Raw genomic sequence first — 15,532 nt, 5'->3', positions numbered from 1 at the left:
CCCTAACCGTTCAGCCACCTGACTCCCCCTCATCGAACTGTCCAATGTTTCCGACAATTCCAGCCATTTTATATTTATTTGTGTTCCCACATCCGTCTTGAGTCCTTTCTTCTCAACCCAGACGATGCTAGCCTCTCTCGATCCTAGCCAGCATCACTCACGTTGGTGTCCAGCTAGCAATACTCTGTGCTAACATTAGCCTAAACCGTTCACAGAAAATAAAAGTTTGACACTGAAAAGAAAAAAGACTTCCGAACAGAGAAGGGAACGCAGGTTCAGACTACCTCGTCACCTATTTGTTATATCTTGAGGTGCTTCTTTATCACTTGCAAGGAGGGAGGACACGAGTTACATTTACATTTGATCATTTAGCAGACGCTCTTATCCAGAGCGACTTACAGTAAAAGTACAGGGACATTCCGCCCTAAGCAAGTAGGGTGAAGTGCCTTGCCCAAGGACACAACGTCATTTTGCACGGCTGGGAATCGAACGGGCAACCTTCAGATTACTAGCCCGACTCCCTCACCGCTCAGCCACCTGACTCCCTTGCATTCAACTGGTTTTATTACGAACAGCGTAACAACTAACAATATCCCATGGTGCCTCTGTAGAACCCCACTACGGTACGTGTGCATGGACAAACATAATAGACAACAATACTTTTGTCCTACGCTAGCTAGATGTGAGATTACATTCGCAAAACTGGATTTAAAAATTATTATTACTATTTACTAGTATGATTAGGCCTACTTTTAATATTATTTTAATAGTAGCTAGCTTTTAGAGCTACTATTACCAACAAACTAAACTAACCGCTGTAAAGTTAAGCTAAATAGAGCTAGAGGGCAGGTAGGCAGCCTACAGAAGCGAAAGTAATGTTGTCAATTGGCGTTGTATCTAGCCACTAGTATGATAATATTAGCAGTAGTTAATCATACTAGTAAGTAATCATTTAAAATCCAGTTTTGCGAATATTATCTCACATCAAACATAGCTCTAGCTAGACCATGACAACAGATTACTAGCCAGCTACACTCCAACAGTACTACGTATTTAGCTTTAGTAAGTGGGTCTGTAGGGATGCGTATTGATAAGATTTTAACGATTCCGACTCCTTATCAATTCCTGCTTATCGATTCGATTCTTTATCGATTATCTTATCGATTCTCCCCTGTACAGCCAACTAGGTCTGTACGTCCTGCACCCCCCCACACACACACTCGTTCTAAACTAATTTCTCAAACTAGCTTTGACTGGCTCTGAAATTAGATAATACCTACCACCTCTAGGCCTCTTCAGGCCTCTGTTTTCAAAACAAAATCTAGTCGGAGATAGAAACTTTCAGTTTCCTGGTGTTCAAGCTTCTATTACTCAACACCAGTAGGACTTACAGGGGTCCTAACAACAGGGGAAATAACTTCAGTGTCACCTTTCAAAAGAGACCATTTACATGCATGTACTCCAAATGGTTCAACAACAGCTTTCAATGTACTTTGGGTATGTTGTTTAGGCGTTTTCAGGCACACTTAACAGGACTATTAAAAGGTTAAACAATTAAAATGCTAAGTTTAATAATGGATAAAAAATCGATATGCTCAGTTTAATAATGGGACACGCGAACGTTTGCTGATAACACACGCCGCCCCGATAACGTGAAATGATCGATAAGATTAATACTAATGGGAGACGAATGCCGGAGCTAAAATGTATGCTTCAAACGACGGGACAGAAGATAACTAGATCGACTACACACAATAAAGGCAAATTGCTTCACACAGTAACAAGTGGTTGTGATCACTTTTGAGCAGTTTAGCTCTACCTTAGATAGTTAGAGATGAAGCGCGAACGTTAGCTGCGCTGCTTTCATGCATCGAACACATGACGTTCCAGTAACTTCATTCCATGCTGTGTGTTCAAATGCTTCTTCATATTTGTAGTATTTCCTCCCTTCGACGAAATAGACTTTTTACACGCGTTACAAGTGGCGTTGTTGTCATTTTGTTGTGTGAAATACAACCAAACTTTAGAACGCTTCTTCCTAGTTGCCATGTTTGCTGCAGTCTGTCTGAATAAACTATGCGCAACGGCACAGAGAATCGTTAACAGAATCATTATGGAATTTTGCTAACGATTCCAAGGAATCGATTCACTGGGAACCGGTTCTAAACAAGAACCGGTTCTCGATACCCATCCCTATGGGTCTGTGCTGGAAACTTTTGCCTACTTTAATTCGGAATCGTAGATTATAAACTTGAACATGAACCCATAACAATCAATTACGAATTGATTTGCTTTAGCTCTAGAGCTAATCCCTGAAGCAGTTTAACCTTGACCCTTGAAATAATCACTTACACTGACCGGTACAGTATGCTACTTAAACAGCAGTTTACAGTAGTACCCGCTATACAAAGAAGCAATGCTTGACGGACTAACAACGGTAACTAAGGTGGGCGTGGCTCACGCAAAAGGTCAATTCCCAGTGCCCTCTAGTCCCCCTTGTAGGGGAGGAGTTCTGGCTCATTTGAGAGGGAGAGGTCTCAGAGCCAGATATTTATGCTCTCCTCACATACATTCACTTTCTATTCTCATCTCATCTTTTTTCATCAGAACTGTCACTAACACTTAGCATTTACACACCAACACACTCACCAAATCCATTTCCCCAGGTGTGATATCACAATCACTTGGAATCATTATCTGAGGTAGCAGAGCTGGACCAAAAATATCAGTTCAAGTGGCTATAGGCTTGTGTCCAAAGATGTGGCGTGGTTTAATTTTGCTAGGTTGTGGAAGTGCTGTTCTGTTTCCACTATAGTCTCTGAGTTTCTCTTTGTTAATAAACAGGACATAATGTTTTTTCCCTCACTTGAAATGCTGTCTGTTCATCTCGACAGAAATGACTGAATGTTTTTGATTATTTTAAATAAGGCTTTGAAAGAATTACCAGTGTAGAACAGGATAGGGGGGGGGTGAAGTCCCCCACTCCTCTCCATATACTGTAATCTTACCCACCTAGTGGTAGACATTACACTTATGTAGTTAGGGTTAGAATCTTACTACGATCAAAAGTATACTCGAAACCCTTTAAATTACAAGTACACACCAACAGTAAGTAAGTGCAAATGTACTGTACAAGTACAATATACATTTCTGAAGCAAAATCTATCAATGTTCCCTTAAAACACTTATTGGACCCCATTGACTGCAGTCCTACAGTTGCCATGGTTATGGTGACATCAGTGGCACTCAGAGCTCTCCACAGTGTCCTCCATGTTGTTCCTCTCTCTCTACATAATACCCCTTGATTTGATACTCTAATCTTTAGCAATCTGCCCTCTTTCCCGACACTAAATATGAGTTCCTCAATAATTTGTTATTAGATTTCTTTCAGTGACAGAAGCAGAACTTTGTAAATGTAAATGTAACCAGACCAATCAACTGGATCTTTTAGCAATTTAGTGACATACAATTATTTTGGACATCAAATACATTGTCCTTTTTGGGGGAACATTGTCTTTAGATATGTGTGTGTACTTGCATGCGTCCACGCGTGCGTTCATGCGTGTATGTGTTTATTTGAATGTGGTCTTAGCGCCAAGGTCCCTTGGTACATTAGTGGAATAAAGGGGTTGATCAATGAGAGGCTGTGTGTGACCATCTTTGGCATCTAGTTACAGAGTTCTGGAGACACAGAAAAATGAACACACACACAAATACTCACATAAATGTACATGCACAAACACACTTTCTGGCCCATGAGGAATGATATCAATATCAGTTATTTCAACTGTGTTCTTTTTATAGAATCTTTTATGAAAACTTCAGAGAAGCAAAGTACAAGAAATTAATCAACATAATCCATACTGTAGGCACAGGGAGTATTCAAAGTTAAAGATCAAACATGACGTAATGAGAAGCACTGACTAATGACATACAACAATTTATGCATCTTATTGCTACTTAATTTTCTTTGGACAATGGTAGCGAAAGAGAACTTGCACAAAGGAAACCATGAAACCCTAACCTTTCCAAGTCTATCCCAAGTCTAATGAGCTAAATATAATTTTTATAATGTTATTATATTTACAGTACACTCTTTTCTCTAGCGCTTTGCTCCAAATCTGCAATGGGGTGTCTCTGACAAAATAATTGAAAGAAATTGAAAGTGTGAGCAGTGCATTTGCGAGTTTTCATTTTGTCTACATAATGTGCTGTTAATTAACACTATTTCAAAAAGCATGAAAAAACCTTTTCACCAATTTCAGCATAAAGATTAAGACAAAGAGGTCTGACCTGAAGCATGTGAAATAGTTGACAAGGCACTAGCTAGTACACTGTGAGTAGTTTGCAGGTTAGCAATCTTACACTCACTCTTACAATAACTCTCTCTCCAGATTGACTTGTTGCAATTTATACCAATACGGTGCCACACCAAGAGATAAAGACACTTGAGGAATGACTTCAGAGAAAGCTTCAAACAACTTTTCCAGTTAGTAATTTTCCAGTTAAAACTTAAAGTTGGAGTCATTATCTCAACCGCTGTAAGGGGGTAGCAAAAACAACACCTCCATTAAGATCGTCTGCGAGAATAGCACAGGCCACATGCTCAATATATTTAAAGCCACTTTATAAGACATGGGTCAGAAACATACATTAATAATAAGGCTCTGCCGTGTCCCCTGTTGGATTAAGCATGGCCACCTCCATGTAAAGCTCTTTGCCCTCTTATTGTGATCAGCTTGGGAGTGGGAAGCAGTGACCTTTCCTGGCTGTCCATAGACAGGTAGGCTGGCAGAACAGTAGTGTGAGAAGGAAATGGCAGATCTGTGACTGACCTTTAAAAAGCTCTCATATTACATTAAGAGCCTTTGATCAGGGGGATTACGCACAGAGCTGTCTGGGGCCATATTGGAGAGTCCAGACTGGCAGCCACACTGTGTCAGAGCAATAAGGTAAGGACGTTCATCAATATTAGGGTTTTTGTATTGGCATACTGCGTGTGGGAGATTGTGAAAAGTTATGATATTTTAGAAGTTTTTTTCTTCACAAAGTTTTTCAGATGTTATGATCAATACATTTTGACTTCTGTTATTTCTTGTTTTAGCATTTTGGGATATTTAATGCAGTCCAGTCTACAAGATATTAGGATACAGTGACTGGTTGTGATGGGTTTCAATAGTATAAACATGTTTTTAGGTATGTTGGTAAAAAGTGCAATAGGCAGATCATTTGGATACAGTAAAATGATGAAAAACACTTTAAAACAAAACGTGTCTAAATCTGAATGTAAGGCCTAAATCATGACACAAAAATATTGCTGTCAAAAATACCAGTTTGAAGGCAATGTCTAAAGAACTCTTAATATGCAGGTGTGACCTGTAATTTATTTGGACTAGTGCACAGTGCCCGTGATGCAGTTGGTGCTTAAGATGTCAGTGAAACACACAAATACAGATTACTTAAACTATAGATAGTGCCCGTGATAAAATTGGTGGTACACACAGATGTCTGGAATTATAGATGGATCAGTAGCGAACCGTAACTCTTAACCCTTGTGTTATCTTCAGGTCATTCTGACCCATCAGTCATTGTGACCCACCGTCGTATTGCGACAAATTTACCGCATACAAAAACAAAGTGAAGCATTTTCTTTTAACCGTTGGGCTGTCTCAGATCCCCCACATGGCAAAGGTTAAAAGAAAATTATTTTTATTTGTTTTTGTATTGGGTAAAATCGGGTAAACCCAACGATGGTTCGTTATGAACCTTTGGGTCATGTGACCCAAAGTCAGCACAAGGGTTAAAGGGGTCATTGATTGCAGAACCGAATTTACCTTGTCACAGTTGAATAATGACAGTTCAGTGGGTAAAATGGACATACAGTGAACCTCAAAGTCCATTGACACCTCTTTCCTATGTAAATCTCACAATAAAAAAATGTAGCTGTAAAACGGTAGGTTTTGAAAAAGCTTACTTGTGACGTCACAAGTTGCAGCATCAACTTTGTCACGCCCCAAAATGTACATTTACCCGCCCTCTGGTTTTCTGGTCCAGGAACATAAACGGAGGTCGCGTAGATCTCCGACACTTTTTTAGCTAGCTGCGCGCTGCTCTGTACTACCACAGGAATTACAAATAAGAAAGTTACTAAGTTTTCAAGATATTGAAAATGGAGTGCCGTAAATGCAGTGTTCCAGGCTGTACCGGGAATGCTGACACTTTTCAGAGTCTTCCCAAGGAACCAAACACTCGACGGGCTGTGATGTTTGTCTATTTATGAGAAGATCCATGTGCAGTTCAACCCTGAATTACACATTTGCTTGAACCATTTCACCGAGGACAGTTTTGAAAACCTGGGACAATGTAAAGCAGGATTTGCTATGAAGCTGTTGCTGAAAAAAGGTGCTGTTCCGACCTTATGTTCATCACAGCCGCAAACTGTATGATGTTGTTGCTAACTGTTATTAGCAATGCTAACGTATCCTGCCTGTATCTAGCATCGGTAGAATGTGTGATGATTTAGTTTTCTGGCAATGGGGCTAACGTTATTTCATGTTCCTGACTTGTGTTTCATTCAAATAAATAACCCGTGTTGTCATGTAAATCTACAATTCAAGATGCATGTTTGTCCAGATCTATTTTTCAGCAAGATAGATAGAGCTAACTGAAGCTGAGTTGAATCACGATAGTTTGTTTGCTAAGCTGTAGTGCTAACATTACCCACCTAAGTCGATCCTGTTTGCTTCGACAACAGAAGTGGAAACAACTAACGTAATCATTTCAAATGATATCTAGTCAATCTGTTGAAAACAGTGTTGTGTAGACACAATAGATTTATATGTACGTTTTTATTTCAAGTCTCCTCCACCTTCGATGTTTCAGTGAGTGTTGGCCGTGTTGCGTCTTTGCTCCGCAGCTTCACTCGTTGTAGACCAACCAATCAGCGCACAGCTCATCTATATATTCATGAGTATCATGAGACAAATTCACTGAAAGTATCAGGGGGCATAGAACAGCACCCGGGCCATTTTCAGCCCAACCAATGTTACATACCCTACTCGGAGACCTTAAGGAACAGTGTGAAATACCCCCCAAATCCAGTCAATCACCCCTTTAAGGTGGCTTATTCTAGTTCTAGCTACGTAACCAAGGTAACTTATACTTCGGAACTAGCCTGCTCCGTGTCAGGCCAAAGAACTTATATTGCAAAGTGCTACTATACTCTTTGGTCAGGCTAAAAGTCGAGCTAAACTAAGATGTGTTGCAAATAATTTCAAACAGGCAGAAACAGAATGTCAAAAGACTATTCCGTCGAGTAAATTCCTGCGCGCAAAGCACTTTGTTCGGAAACAAAAGTGCAGACTTTTTGAAGTGCAGACATGATTGAATTTACGTGTTTACTTCATCTCCAAAGAATGTATTAATTTAAATAAACAAGTTAAGAAATAATGTCACTTTAACTGTTTTCAAAAGCCATTGGTTAATTGACATAAAATAAGGCCTTAGAAACTAAGCAGAGCGTCTAGACAAGTTACAATCAATTATGGCGTATCCGTTCTTTGACAACCCTGTGGATGAAGGTGCTCAGATTATACAAAGAGCGTTTATCCCACCAGCCCCAAGGGTCTTCAGAGACATAAGTAATGCTTCCCTGACCAGTATATGTGGAAGAGGTATAGGTTCAGCATGCCCAGAAGTTTATCTTGATAGATTTGATTTTCATTCTTAAGGATGGCAATGAACACATAAGAGCAGCCTACCATCCTTCGTAGAAAGTAGTAGAAAGGAGAGTAGTAGACTATAATAGTAAAAATGAGGGTAGTAGACTGCAGTCTATGTAGGTAGGCCTAGACTATGTAGTCTGCTGGAATCACACGCAAGGAAGCATACTCACTGTAGCCAAGCCTTGACCACTGTTCAGTTTGTCTGCATCTCTGTGTGTCTTTGCCTGTGGGACATTCTTGAACAGGGTTGGTGACTTAAAGATCCTGTAAAGTGGACCTGAAAACTAGTTTTAAGTTCGCCACACCACAGAATAATGTGTTATTAACTACCCATCCAAATTAGAATGAAAAAATAACACAGACAAGTATGTTAAATTAGGCTTTGAAATCATGAAAAAATCAGCAGTCTTCTCTGCTTGAGACTGGGGGGGCGTGTCGCCTGAAGGAGCTGAAGCTCCGCCCCTCGCTGCCTACATTCGACTCAGATAATGGACGCTACGTCAAGCCGAACAAAACCGTATAGAATTAGAATTTATTTGTTCAATGAGTGAAACATACAGATGCATATAAATGAAATGTTCCCCTGAGCTGTAACAGTAAAAATGGACACCAGAGACAGCAGACAGTGAGCTCTCCAACTAGGCTACTTCTAACACATTAGCTACCATTTCACCAAAATACCATCATTCTACACCGAGTAGCCTAATATCAATTTAGCGGTTTGCACTAACTCATAGCAGAGATACCTCTGGAAAAGTTATCTAGTATATTTATAACAAGCACACAGAACAGAGTGATGAACTGCTGGCGGCGGTGGATTGTCCAGGTGCGATCGGAGGAGGAATGGCCGGGAGGGCGATGCTCTGTACGGCTCCGCGCTGCAAGAGAAGCCGTGTGTCCGCGAACCCGTCTGTCTCTGGTCCATGTTAAAACTATCCGCTGTGAAATGGTCACTGCATTTAGCAGACTCTCTTATCCACTGCAGAGGCGGCTGTTGGAGTTTATCCGAAGCTTTCCATCAGCGTGGCTCTTCACAAAATCAATCCACCTATTTTTCCTTTCCTCATCAATAGGGAAATTAAATAGTGTTGCAGCGCAGCTGAAGTTTTTGCATCCAAGGAAGATGCAGTTGCGGGTGGAGGGAGACATCCTGAAGCTAGCTAGCTAGCTGATGTAGGCTACAATAACTGTACAGCAGTCAGTGATCTGACGTAGATGGGTCAAAATGACGTAGATGGGTAACTTTTTGACCCCGCCCATTAAAACCTGATCTGAAAACAGAAGAGAAACTGTTCTACGGTCTAACTACACATTTCGGTGCGACAAAGTTTTAGCGCTTTGCACATGGTTTCAGGAACTCATTTCACACGTATATAATGTACTGAGAAGCAAATCATGGAATTGACTTTACAGGATCTGTACTGTCTGCCATTCACATTGTGAAATATGAGTGCCCAGGGTGCCCCTTAACGCAATAAATGATAGTGTGCCCTCTATACATTTCAAAACATGTCTTAATGAGTTCCTTTATAGTAGAGAAAATGTGATGCAGTACCCTATAAGGTGCCCTTACAATGGTCTAAATTTGACTGTTTGTGGTCTAAACATTTGCACTAAGCAATCCGATCCACTTTTCCATGTTGATAAGAGCATCAAAACGAAAAAAATGATGGGACAAAAAGAAATCAATGGACATTTAGAATAGATAAAAATGTGTGATTAATTGCGATTAATCGCAAGTTAACTATGACATTAATGCGATTAATCGCGATTAAATATTTTAATCGTTTGACAGCACTAATTCTTAGTCATGCTGAGAAATTTAAAATGACTGTTCTGCCAAGCAGTGTACTACAGTTTGGGTCACCTTTTGAACTGAAAGTTTGTGCTAGATCTGTGCAATAATACTTATTTCAGTGAATCCCCATTTTAGTTATGGTTATCTTTCCCTTTTATCTTAGGCTAAATGCTGAGCTTTATCAGTTAATAAATGTGTTTGGCAAAGTTATTTTGAAGTCATGTATTAATTTTGTTCAAGATGTGAAGACAAAAACATTATTAGCCCACATCAAGTGCAATTAACCATGGCCTTCTTTAGTGTTTAGAATTTTATCCTACAATTTTCAATTGCTGCCACGTTCTTTTTTGGGCTATTATTCTCAATCTCCTGTTGAGAATATTGGCCATAGGCTACTGTCAGAACGGTTTCAGACAGCTCATCAAATTACGCTAATTATTAGTAGGCCTAAATGCATATAGTTATGTTAAGTAGATTTGGTAGGCTTACGAATTTTAACGGTCGTAATGGTTTGACAAGTTGTCTCCCTTGCTGTGTTAATTGCGGCAACACTGCCCTTTTTGGGGACTACTCAAAAAAACCTCAAAAGATCAATTTACGCTGCTGAAAATAACACCCCTCTGCTGGTTTACGCTTTGCTTTTTGCGACATAACTCCTCTTTTTTTTTACCCAAGTGAGACTTATGCGTGTAAGCGCGACTTGCATTAGCGACGTTGATGTAACACCCCCCAGGTTTCCCAATATCGTTGGTGGTCTGTGCTGTGGTTTGTAGTTTGTTCTCTTGTCTGGTCTCCTAACACTGGTCTGGTGAGAACTGTGTGCCTTCCCTCTACCTGTGCCCCCACCCTTCCTGTCACCTGTGCCCCCCTAAATACAGAACCCTGTGCCTCCAATGACTGCCACCCAATGTATAAGTTTGTAATTTAAACTTCTTTAGGGAATCTTCAATCCTCTTATCTTCTTCCCTGTTAGGGCCACCAGTCGTGCTGTTCCTAGGTTTCAGCTTCCTGGAGCAAACATATTTTTGTTATTGGTCTTTCCAGGATGTTGCTCTTAGTTTGTAGTCGGACTATGCGCACAAGACCTTGTGCGCCTGGTTTGGTCTCCAGTATTCTGCCCATTAACCAGGATCCTCGTGGTGCAGTGGAATCCACCACCAAAACTGGAGCAAAACTTATTTTTACCTTTGACCATTGTTGTCGTTCTTGGATTAGAGGCAAGTATTCCTGTGTCCAGCGTTTCCAAAACAGGTCCGCCATGTATTGCACTTGTCTCCATCTGCGCTTGATGTACAAGTCTTCATTTACAAAGAGTCCAGGTGGTTGTATTGGCTTGAGTTTCAACAGAAGAAGATGGTTTGGTGTAAGTGCTTCCAGGTCCATCGGATCATCCGACATCTTGGTAATGGGTCGATCGTTTAACCCTTGTGCTGCCTTCGGGTCAAAGGTTCATAACGAACCACCGTTGTGTTTACCCAATTTTACCCAATACAAAAACAAATAACAATTATTTTCTTTTAACCATTGCAATGTGGGGGGTCTGAGACAGCCGGACAGTTAAAAGAAAATGCTTCACTTTGTTTTTGTAGGAGGTAAATTTGTCGCAATACGACGGTGGGTCACAATGACTGATGGGTCAGAATGACCCGAAGATAACACAAGGGTTAAAATGGCTTTGACCTCACAAATCACAGTTTGCAATCCTTCATTATCTAGAACTTGTTGGACGAGAACAGATCGCAGCACATTTCGGACCATGTGAATCAATTGTTCCCTAACACCGCCGTGATGGGATCCTGTTGGGGGATTAAAGCACCACTTTATCCCTCGCTGAAGCATAGCATTCCTGATGTTGTCCTGATTCAGGCCTCTGAGTGCTTCTCTCAATTCTCTTTCTGCTCCAAAGAAATTTGTGCCATTGTCTGATCTTACAGTTGAAACTTGACCTCGTTGACAGACAAATCTTCGCAACGCATTAATGCAGTGTCTGTATCAACTTCAAGATGTACTGCCCTGCTTGCCATGCAAGTGAAGATTACACCATATCTTTTTACAAGACTACGCCTCTGTTGATCTCTATAGGACCAAAGTAGTCTACTCCTACATCCGTAAATAGAGGCTTGTCTGGCAAAATTGTCTCCAGTGGCAAGTCTGCCATTTTCTGTTCTCCAACTCTTCCTCACTGTCGTTGACACACTACACAGTCTGTAATGATCTTTCTTGCAGTGGAATTGGCTTTTATAATCCAGTATGTTCTACGGAGGCGAGACAGCATGTGACAAGCTATTATTAAGCCCCTTCTTAAAAAACCAAACCTGGATCCAGGTTGTCTTAGCAACTACAGGCCAATTTCAAATTTGCCATTTCTCTCCAAAATTTTAGAAAAGGCTGTGGCACAACAGCTCACTGAGCACCTCTCCTCAAATCAGCTTTATGAACCTCTCCAGTCTGGATTTCGTCTCCACCACAGCACTGAAACTGCATTAGCCAAGGTAGTCAATGATCTACTGTTAGCCTCTGACGCGGGTTCTATCTCTGTCCTGGTTCTTCTAGACCTAAGTGCAGCTTTTGACACGGTGGATCATGAGATTCTCTTGGAACGTATGGAGAAGTATGTTGGGATTTCTGGTACGTCACTTCAGTGGTTTAGATCGTATCTATCTGATAGATCACAATATGTCCACTATGATGGCTGCTCATCCAGGAGCTCCACTGTAAAATACGAAAGTACCACAGGGTTCAGTTCTAGGCCCTCTGTTATTTTCACTCTATATGCTGCCTTTAGGAAACATAATTAGAAGCTCTGGGGTAAATTGTCACTGTTATGCAGATGATACTCAGCTATATATGTCTATAAAGTCTGGAGAATTTCCACATGCTATGGAAAAATGTGTTTCTAGGTTGAGAGCTTGGATGACTGCAAATTTCCTTCTTCTAAATTCGGATAAAACCGAGGGTCAAATTTTCGGTCCTAAAAAATATTGAAATAATTTTTCCAATCTGACCTTAGACCTAGACGGCGTCAAAGTCTCTCAACGCCAGCTGGTAAAAAAAATTGGAGTCACAATGGACCCAGAACTTTCGTTTGAGTACCATATTAAGCAAATTACCAGAACTGCATTTTTCCATCTACGTAATATTGCCAAAATACGAAAATTTCTCTCAAAGGATGATGCTGAAAAACTAATACATGCATTTGTTACGTCCCGATTGGACTATTGCAATGTGTTGTTCTCTGGCCTCCCAATTACCCACCTAAAACATTTACAGCGGGTGCAAAATGCTGCTGCTAGACTATTGACCAGAACAAGAAAGTTTGATCACATAACATCTACTCTTGTCTCTCTACACTGGCTCCCTATCCAAGCCAGAGCTGACATCAAAGTTCTACTACTAACCTACAAATCTCTGCATGGATTGGCACCACTGTACCTCTCCGGTCTCCTTGCACCCTATTGCCCCGCAAGGACACTTAGATCTCAAGATGCCGGCTATCTGGTGGTTCCCAAAATTAAGAAAAAAACAGCTGGAGGTAGGGCGTTCTCATATAGAGCACCTCTTCTCTGGAACAAATTACCTGTCTCAATTAAGGAGTCTGATACTGTTTCGACATTTAAAATTAGGTTAAAAACGTTATTGTTTAGTCAATTCTACGACTGTTAAAGGTAAGTATGTTACTAGTTGGAGGCAACGGGGGACGGGTTGTTTCCATCCTTATTCTATAAGTATAACTTATTTTAGAGTTCTCTTCCCCTGGAACAGATTTCATGTTCCAACCGAGGGGGGCTGTCGCTGTCTTGGTGTGTGGGGCTGCATCAAATACCCCTTTTTTGCTCTGTTAAATTGCTGCACCAGTCCACACTTGACCGGTGGGGATCTCATTCTATTATGACTGTAACTGTTAGCTGCTCCTGGCATTCTCTAATCCCTGCTCTCCTCTCTCTGTCCCCCCCCACACACATCCCTTGTGGTGTGGGGGGTTTGAGTTGTCAGCACCTGCCTGGTCGTCGGTCGGCCAACGCTGGACCTGGTCGCGAGTCTCCCGGTCCTGTCCTACATCTATAAAGTTGAACAATGGATTTTGGTGTTTCAAAACCCATCGACACTGTAAGGCTGGGTGTCAAACCTGCCCCCACCTCTCCTATGCTAAAGTCTGGAGTTTCTGGACGGTCTCAACTTGATGGCCCTCACACCCCATTCTCCTCAGTTCTCCCTTGTCCTACTGTCCTACTCCTTGCTCACCTCTTCTCTCTGATTTACAATGATCATGGTAGAGTAGGTAAGATTTAAAGCTTTCATATTGTAACATGTTTGCCTTGTAATTGATTTCATTCATTTGCAATGTTATTAAATGCGTATTTCATTTAACCGTACTTTGACCATTCTTGCTCTGATTTAACCCATAGAGTCAAATACCTGGAATTCTATTGGTATTGGCATGATTTGGTTCATGCTAATACACTGTTCAGTTTCCTATCTTCCTTTAAACCATAGGGGAATTCGTTTTGGTTGTTTGGACAATATTTAACCCCCTACAACACTGTATGACTATGTTTAGCCTGTGTTCTGCTCCTCTCTCTCACCGTCTCTGGAGGAGGGGATCCCTCTCTGAATTGCTCCTCCCAAGGTTTCTTCCATTTTTTCTCCTGTTGAGAGTTTTTCTGGGAGTTTTTCCTTGTCTTCCTTGAGGGTTTAGGTTGGTTGAGGGGCAGTTCTATGGGCGTATGTGAAGCCATCTGTGACATGCTTGCGTGTAAAAAGGGCTATACAAATAAATTTGATTTGATTTCTTGTCCAATTTGTTCATGGATCTGTCGCAATGACAGTGTGCATATGTGAAGGTCCTTTGACAGAATTATTGGATGATTCTCCCCTTCAGGCATCGCTAGTCTATTCAGGCAACCACCTACTCTCAAAAGTCCATCATCCAGCCCCGGATCCAGTTTGAATAAATGACTGCCTTTTTTTACACCAGTTTTACCAGCCTTTAGTACAGATAGTTCCTCACTGAATCTTTGTCTTTGACTTCTGCTTGGATGAGATCTTCATGACATAACCACTGTCTGTGGAGTGTTGCTTTTAGGACTTGCATCTCTTTTTCCATCTTTTCCTTTAGCTTGTCAGGATCCTTTTCAAGGCTGCTTACAGCAGTCCAGATCTCCTTTCTTCTTTGAGTCAGCTGCCGGCGTGTTGCTTTTACTTTAAGAAGCCAAGCTACAGCAGTCTTTAGTTTCCTCCAGGATGAGAAGTAGTTGATCAAAGAGTTTGTGGGGTTCAATGGATCTTTCACGATTACATTCATTGTGATGTCTTGTTTAATTTCTGTATCGTTAGCATAGAGTGCAGATTCCCAGTGAGGTTTTGGCCATTCTCTGTCTGGCATACAGAGAAACTCTGGTCCTTTGTTCCATCTCTTGCAGTTTAGGAAGCGGTCTGCTGTTAGTCCTCTAGAGGCTTCATCTGCAGGATTTTCCTTTGTGTTAATGTATCTCCATTGGGACACGTTAGTAGCATCTCTTATGACAGAGATCCTGTTTGCTACAAAGGTTTGGAAGCGTTTGGTTTCATTGTTGATGTACTTAAGCACTGTTGTGCTATCAGTCGAAAAAACAGACTTGTCCAGTTTAAGCTCTAATTCTTTTTGCAGCATTGTGTCAACTCTGACAGCTAGGACTGCAGCTGTAAGCTCCATTCTGGGAATCGTCATTTGTTTCAGTGGGGCGACTCTGGATTTACCCATTATTAACGCAACATGCAGTTCTCTGTTTTTGTTTTCCAATCTTAGATATGACACTGTACCGTAGCCACTTTCGCAGGCGTCCGAAAAGTGGTGCAGCTGTGCATATTGGATTTGACCAGGCTTGTGGGATTCATGCACCGGTCAACCTTGAACTCTGGAATCTTGTTGAGGTCTGCTAGCCATTCTGTCCACCGCTGAGAGAAGGACTTGAGGTATGGTTTCATCCCATTCAAGTTTTTTTCTACAGAGATCCTGCATAATCAGTTTGGC

At 41.2% G+C, this 15,532-nt stretch overlaps 1 long non-coding RNA gene across 1 annotated transcript in view; it reads right to left on the bottom strand.

Annotated features, from left to right (window-relative positions):
* LOC134022082 (uncharacterized) overlaps nt 1-15,532 on the bottom strand; it is a 199,745-nt gene that overhangs the window by 132,270 nt on the left and 51,943 nt on the right. The window lies entirely within an intron of this gene.

The sequence above is a fragment of the Osmerus eperlanus genome, chromosome 6, assembly GCF_963692335.1.
Source record: "Osmerus eperlanus chromosome 6, fOsmEpe2.1, whole genome shotgun sequence".
Taxonomy (NCBI): Eukaryota; Metazoa; Chordata; class Actinopteri; order Osmeriformes; family Osmeridae; genus Osmerus; species Osmerus eperlanus.
The sequence above is the reverse complement of the archived record's forward strand: the minus strand, read 5'-3'. Positions and strand labels throughout refer to the sequence as shown.